Source organism: Mytilus trossulus, chromosome 3 (genome assembly GCF_036588685.1).
Source record: "Mytilus trossulus isolate FHL-02 chromosome 3, PNRI_Mtr1.1.1.hap1, whole genome shotgun sequence".
In the NCBI taxonomy this organism is placed as follows: domain Eukaryota; kingdom Metazoa; phylum Mollusca; class Bivalvia; order Mytilida; family Mytilidae; genus Mytilus; species Mytilus trossulus.
Genome location: NC_086375.1, coordinates 52,733,311 through 52,741,852, shown reverse-complemented (window position 1 = coordinate 52,741,852; position 8,542 = coordinate 52,733,311).

The window sequence follows — 8,542 nt, the reverse complement described above, 5'->3', positions numbered from 1 at the left end:
TTACTGCTGATGCGGAGATCAGCTATAAAGTGAAGTCAAATATTCAATTCTTGGACGACAAATAATCGGCCATGTAGACCTCGTAACCAGGATGTATGATTCACAGGTTTATTAGGTTCATGAAGCTCTTACAAAGATAAAAAGTAAAAGTTCAATCGTACTTTATAGTTTTGCCTAGTTAGTATATGACTGGTTACGTTTACCGTGTCATTTTGGTACTCAGATAAAGTCGGCTCGACCAGGTAGCACTATTACCAGGTTTAATAGACATACCGACTATGAATTACTAGTATATGCTAGGAATAAAAAATATAGACTCAAAGGCTGCCTCTACTGCACCATCTTTCTTGCTAGATTAGCTGATGTTATATAATTATGCTTAAACCGCTATGTAAAATGACCTGTTGAATAATCAAAATAAATCATGCGTTGTGTTTTCTATACGTTTCATCGTTGTGATAGCTAATGCATATAATATAACGTCACACAGTATAGCGTTATGGTAACAACGTTACCATAACGTAATGTTAGTACTTCGCGTAATTTCCGACATTCTGGGGGCCGAAAAAAGTGAAATATGTAACGACAATTAAACAAATGTAAAATTCACAATAGAGATAAATAATTTAAAATTAATGTCCATCTCAAATAAAATAATCTAGTTCCTTAACCTTGACTGAACACAATTACAGTTTATCTTTTAGTCCATTCATGGATGTTCCTTCTAGCACACACGGTAATTTCAGGCTCAGCTGTAAATTTCTTTCATTATAAGTTTCTGTCCTGTATCTATGTGGCTTCTTGACTCCACCAGTTGAGGGTGTGTTCGTTCGGGCGGTCTTGGTAGATAGTCACTTCCTTGGATGTTTTCCTCAAAGGGTCTTCTTTTGGTAACGATCATACCTGAAGGTACATCATCTTGATGGTTATGTTTCTGAGACAACCCTTCTGTGGAATTGCCTTTCTCGTTATCAATAGTTGTGTTCTTGTGTGCGATGACGTTTACAAGAACTGTTGATGGCTGGTTGATGTTTCTATTGATCGGTCCTGATAATAGATATCCGATCTTTGACTGAACAGCGGTGGGTCCGTTTCCTCTAATTACTTTGTCCTCGAGAATGTCCCAATAGTGGTCGGCGCCTATGAGAAAGTCAATTACGAAACGTTCTGTACTTTGCATAGAATGTGCAAGTTTAAGTTCTCTTAAGTGTGGCAAGCTCCTTGTAGTCAGGGAAATATTGTTCTTAATTGGGACGGCAATTTCTGGAACAATGAGTGTATTAATATGCACATTTTCTCCTGTGTCGGTCTGTAGTTGTATTGTTGCAGTGTCTAAGTTACTAACTTTCTGAGATAAATCTCCGAACGCAGACAGTTGAATGCTTACTTTTTCTTTGGGTTTTATTTCTAATTGATCAGCTAGTTTCTGAGTTATAAAAGAACACTGCTCCCTCGTCAAATAAGATGTTACATTCTACTTCTTGATCGTTATATACAACTGGTGCAATTGCTGTTTTCAGGAGAATGTTGTGATTCTGTTGTGATGAATACATTACTCTAGTCTCGTTTGGTGTTTCAACTTTGTTTACTGATGACTGTTGTGTTGTATGCTCCGGTGTCGTACCTGGAATTACCTCTTTGCCTCTACATATGCTAGTATGATGCATTCCGTTACACTTTTTACATCGTTTAGTAGACTTGCATGCGGCCACTCGGTGTGACCCTAAACAGTTAAAGCATAACTGTTTCTGTTTTACGATTTGATTTCTAGCGTTTGCGTCTGTTACTTCAGAGCACTCCGTCGGATAGTGCTCACCTTTAAGAAAATACATGTACGTGTATTTGTCTTCTGATGTGTGTCTGTGAATTTGCTCTTGTATGAATGTGATTGCGTACCCATGAAAAATGCAGTAGCGTACAATCTGTCTGAATCTGTGACTCCTTCTCCAGCTTCGAGTATGTCGATCTCTTTAGTTATAGATTTGCGTAAATTATCTAATATCAAATTATCTCTTCCGTGTTCTCTTGCAATATTCTTTCTTATGTCAATCGGTAACTTGTCCAAAACTACAGGTACCAAAAGTGAACCATACATCTCTGGTGTTTGACCAAGTGACTTTAATCCTCGTACGTATGATTCTAATCTGTCTCCGTAAGACCTCAAACTAAAAGCATCATTTGTCGGTGCGGGTAAATTCATGAGTGCTTTCATGTAAGCATGTATCAGTTTGCTAGGCTGTCCGAACCGATCTCTGAGAAGGTTGACTGCGGTTTCGTAGTTACCATTTGTCAAAGCGAATCCCTCTACTGTTTGCGCGGCGCTTCCCTCCAGCTGGGCTTTCAGATAATTAAACTTTTGGATTGGCGTTAATGTTTCGTTGTCGTGTATCGATGACTCGAAACAATCCCAAAATGTCTGCCACTTGATAATATCTCCATTAAAATAGGGTAAGTCTAACTTTGGAAGCCTATGGTAATTAGATTTTGAAGATCTCGGTCCTGACGGGACTTGAAACATGACATTCTCTGACGGACGGGTATGCACTTTAGGGGCGTGAATTGAATACTGCTGGTTCATAGAATCTATAGCACATGTGTTCATATTAACTCTAGCTTCGGGTATGAAATTATATGCGTCAGGGTTAAGTCTGCTCGTTGAAGGACCAACAGTATCATGAGAAATTATATTTGTTTCAAAGGACTTAATGAATTTTCGAATTTGTCTAATTTTGCAATCAAGTTCGTACATATACTCATCTGAGTCGGTGATTTCCTGCTCCAGATTTTCCTCCGATGTCTGTTCCAAAAGTCTGTTATTCAGGTCAATCAATGTTTTCTGTTTCTGCGTGACAGCATCATCAAGGGCTTTCACTTCGTCAACTTCTGTGTCTGTTTTTGACTTTAACTCGTCGAATTTCACCAGGAGCTTCGTGACGGCTCCTTTGTGTTCAGCACGAACTGACTTCAGCTTTGAATCCATATATATCCAAAGGTTACGGCACCATTAAATGTTGAATAATCAAAATAAATCATGCGTTGTGTTTTCTATACGTTTGATCGTTGTGATAGCTAATGCATATAATATAACGTCACACAGTATAGCGTTATGGTAACAACGTTACCATAACGTATTCTAATGCAACAACGTTTGTAACGTTCATTTTGATTGGATAACGTCACTTTCTTACATGGCATCAATTGGCAATTGATGCTATGGGACCTACGCGCAAGCACAGACGGCATATGACAGATTTTAAATACATGTTTTAACGTTGTTTTCTGTCAGTTTCATTAGAATGGAGATAACAATATTGTATTTTAAGCTCCGACGGCATCAATTGGGGATTTGATGGTCGCAAATACCCGTTTACTGTCTCCGCTAACGCGTCGCCAGTAAACTTAATTTGCGACCATCAAATCCCCAATTGATGCCGTCGGAGCTTAAAATACAATACAGTTATCTCCTAAATGTTAGTACTTCGCGTATTTTCCGACAGGACCTATATTGAAAGACTGTTCCAAGGTAAATGCTGTTAAGTTACAATTTCACCAATCATGTAGTTTGACAAACGGAGTAAAGCGGATCAGAACCCCTTGTTTTTTTAGTGGGGTTCGTGTTGCTTAGTCTTTAGTTTTCTATGGTTTGCCTTGCATACTATTATTTGTCTGTGTGTCTTTATTTTTTAGCCATGGCGTTGTCAGTTTATTTTCAATCTATAAGTTTTACTGTCCCTATGATATCTTTCGCCCATCTCCTATAACATAAATAAGCCTTTCGTTCATATCGTTTGCTTTCGACGTTTTTATCAGATTATATTTTTTATAATTTCGGCATTTTTGGTTAAAAAAATGTATATCCGAATAAAACGTCGAAAGCAAACGATATGAACTAACAAAGACTTTTGTTATAGGACTGAGCCTCCCGGTGGGGTTTTTGGTTACGTAATGACTTGGTTTTTTTTTTATAATGACTACAATATATTTCATGATTATTTTATTTTATTACCTTGTTTAAAAAATGATTAGTTCATGATCATATGATTGTATTGACAAAAAAAAGGATTATGGGATTACTTGGACGCCTCCATGAGGGCCCTCAGGACTATCTGAACACATGAAATTTACCACGTCTTTAAAAATGATGATGTAGACTGTAAACAGAAGCTTTTTACTATCATCAAAAGTAAAATCACAAAAATACTGAACTCAGAGGAATGGGTAAAAAAAGGGTTTGCCTTGTGAAAAGGCCGATATTTGACTATAACTTATTGGTAAAACAACCTGCATTAATAAGAATACAACAGACACTAACTTCGGTATCAATGCGTCAAGAAACAAAGTCCACCGTTGAGGCCTAACTCTTCGCGTATCATAAATTACTTTGAAGTAATTATTAAAAAAAAAAAACACACACATAAATATTTCATTTGAGGGATGTTCCATCGAATTATTATATTTTCAATATGAAATTAAGCAAATACATACCTTTACTCGATGTTGAAAGAACTGAAGAATGAAAAACGTTTGCTCTCTTGTCGATAAACAAATCACCGATATTATAGTACTCTCAGTTACTTAATAGTTTATTACTTTTAATAATCAGTACACATACTGAGAAAGACGGCATACACACTGCGAAACCCATGACCTTGCATAATGCCAAAATATCAGGAAACCGCATCGACAGAACGAAGAATTATATATTTATCTGACCCCTTAAATACTTCAAAAAATGTCACGATACAGAAAACCTTTATTTGACACTACATTTCCTGTGCATATTATGTTAAAAGTACAAAAAAACAGACAGAAACTACACTACAGTACAAAAATCATCAGGAAAACCAGATCTACAAAAGTGAGAACATGATACTTGGTACATCATATCGTAGGAGGGTTTATATCACAGTTATGCAAGTTAGTATCAGAGTAATTGGTGTGAATGCATTATCGTAAACTGCAAAGATGACTCTAAAATGGCTTTTAATTTTTTGAGATTTTGCCTCAATGGACACATCATTTTAGAATATACAACATAATACATATGCAAAATAAAAAATGAAATAGTATTATATCTGATGCTGTAATGTACTGATCTTATCAAATAAACTATTAAAAGTATCATAACATGTTCAACTTCTTACTTTATTTGGCCTTTTAAACATCTTTTGATTCGAGAGTCGGTGATGAGTCCTTTGGAGACGAAACGCGCGTCTGGCGTAAATATAAAATTTTAATCCTGGTATAGCTATGATGAGTTTATTATCAGTATAGCTAATATATAAAACATCAATAGTCTTTTGTCAAAATGGCTAATAAAGCCTTCTCTGCTCCCTGAAAAAAAAACCTGTCGATACAGCTAGACGGGTAATTTGCATGCCTGCTGGTTTCACTCAGCTGGTGTAACTACTGGTGTATTAGTTGGTTGGACTGTAGATTTTGTCACAAAATCACCATACTGTAACCACTTATGTTGTGTATTTCCTCAACCTGATTGACGAGTCAAAACTGGAGGTGTAACATCTTCAACATGAGCTGGGTCTATGAGTTTGACTTTCCCTCTGATGTCTTTCGCCCCTCTTCTATAACGTAAGCATTTTGTAAGTTCATATCGTTTGCTTTCGATGTATTTATCGGATTTTTTTTTAATTTCGGCATTGATAGAATCTTATTAAAAAAAATATTCGATACGAACGTTGAAAGAGAACGGTATGATCGACGAGGCAAAACTGGAGGTGTATCATCTTCAACATGAGCTGGATCAAGCGTCTGTGGTTCTTAAGGCATCTCTTGCTCTTAACCTCGTCTATATAATCTAGTTCCTGCACATCTATGTAATAGGCGTGTTAATCTGACTTCGGAGGTAATACTACTTTTTGGTGTCAATCAAGACTTTGTTTCATCATCCTCAACACTAGAAGGAGTGTTGTGAACCATTGGTCGTTAATGTTCATATATCTCAAAATCATCGCTATTACTTTCCTCCGTGGTACAGTCTGTGTTCAAGTAGTTCTTTTTTATAAGACAATGGGAAGCTTTGGTTGTCAGCTAAACATAAGAAAGTATTGTGATTTTCAAGTTGCTTAGTGTCGAGTGCGCCATGCAGTTGTAAACATGAACTACCGAAGCAACATATGCTTTTTATCTTTTGGCTGTAAAGTTGACAGTAATGTTCTTTTTAATCTCTCAGTCATGCCGTTCCCCATTGGATTATATGATGCAGTTCTTGTCATCTTGTTAGTCGGCAAAGTTCCTGAATGATATTACTTTCAAAGGTTTAACCTTAATTTGAGTGAATTCTATTAGGCAAACAATGCACAATGAAGTTATCAAGTAATGATTCTGCAGTCTGGTTGCATGTTGATAAAGTGGTGGATTGTTACCAAGATGTCTTGAATTCCTCCCTTTGGTGGTTCTAGAGTAAGGTAGTTAATGCATATGACGTCCATTGGCTGAGATATTGTGATGTTGACTAATTGTTCTCTTCTTGGGTATATTTCTTTTCTCTTTAATATATACCTTTCGCAATGTTTGATCCATTTGTCAATATCTTTGATCATCCCAGGCCAATAGAAGCGTTCTCTAATAAGACTGGTAGTTTTATCTTTGCCAGGATGACCCATTTCTTCGTGAATTGCTTTTTAAACTAACTTGATGTGTGAAGATGGTAGAATGAGTTGATGATGTATCAATGATATTGTCTCTGCGAAGCAGTAGAACCCATAGCTTATATTAACCAGTTGAAACATCTATATTCATATCCAAATTACCGATGTCGATGGAATCTGGTGATGTTGCATATGAGTCAATCAATGGAATATATGTCCACATATTTCTTTGATGGAATCTTAGCTGATGGTTGAGTTATCTGAAAACTATAAATGTGTGGCCACTGGCATAGATAAAGGTTGTCCTGCATGAAACTTCATTATTGACCACTTGAAGGTAAGAAATTCCATCTTATGTGCTGGATAGTGATTACACGTTGATGTTCATCTTGCTCCTGATGTAGAAGCATTGGCGTACAGTTCAAGTGGTTTGGAGTAAACAACACATTCAAATATAGGTTTTGAAGAGAAAAGTTGCATTAGTGTTGTGAAAGTTGTTTCTTGGCTATCATCATTATATGATTATTGTTATTGTTTCTTCAGTCTTCTTCCTTTTCTTTACATTTGAAGTTGGCACGATGGATTTGATTGGTTTTGACTGCAGTTACGGGTGAATTAGCGGCAATATCCTATAAATCCGAACTTCTTGATGTAGCTTTGATGTAGGACAATTCATAACTTTCTCGACTTTTTCTCGATCTGTTTCTACTTCCTTGTCAGATTTGACTTTTGGCTGGAAGAAAGAACATTTCGATGACGAAAGCATTAAGTCGGCTTGTCGAAATCGGTCGCAGACCCTCTAAAGTCGCTTTATGTCTTCTTCATATGTTTTAAGCAAATACGATGACATCGTCTATGAAAACATAAAATATAGGCATGTGAGCTCAGAGGCAATGAAGTCCGAAAGGCATCTGGTTGTACCCGAAGAGTCCAAGCCTACGATGAATTTTGTCCTCTCATTATGTTCCTCTAGTATCTCGATCGATGTCTACGGTTGAGAGGTACTTGTTCCCAGCCATCCAGTCTAACGTATCTATCATTCTTGGCAAATCATAGGAATCTCCTTTGACATTAAATTCAATTTCCTATAGTCCACGCATATTCTAAGTGTGTCATTCTTATATTTCACTAGAACGTTGGAAGCATATGGACTATGAGACTTTTCAATAAATTCTGCTCTGAGCATGTGGTAAAAATAGCTCTTAACATCTACATATATCGAAGAAGGTATGTGGCAATGTCGATGTTTGAATGGTGATCAATGATCGATCGTGCTCTTACAGTAGCTATATGTTGGTACGTGCAATACCATACTCATCTTATATATCTTGGTATTATGTGATAAAATCGTTTCCAAGTTGAATATGATGTGATGTTATATTATATTATCAGTCGATATATCTACTTGTTGTAATAACGGTGGTGTAAATTCTTTCACTTTGTTGATAGGTTTGATTTTTGATAAGTACAGGTTGTTGTTTTCCAATTATAGAATTCGGTGGAACGGTGACTATTCTTGTACTGATGTAGCTTATTATAATGATAAACATGTCGATGTGATGGTACTTATAATCTATCAATGATGGTTCAATATCTAAATCTGTTAATAATACAACCCTAGCTTGTCAGATTTGCTCTTAATGCTTTGGTTTAAGAGATATAAGCCAAAATCTACATGTTATCCCTATGTTCTATTTTTAGCCATGGCGAGCATCTTGGTTGGTTGATGTGTCACCAGGCACATTTTTTAAAACTAGATATCCCAATGATTGTGGCCAAGTTTGATTAAATTTGGCCTAGTAGTTTCAGAGGAGAAAATGTTTGTAAAAGTTAAAGACGACAGACGACACAAGGGCCAAGTGATGAAAAAGGCTCACTTAGGGCCAGGTGACCTAAAAAAAGAACCGAGAAACATTTATGAACCACATCACCAA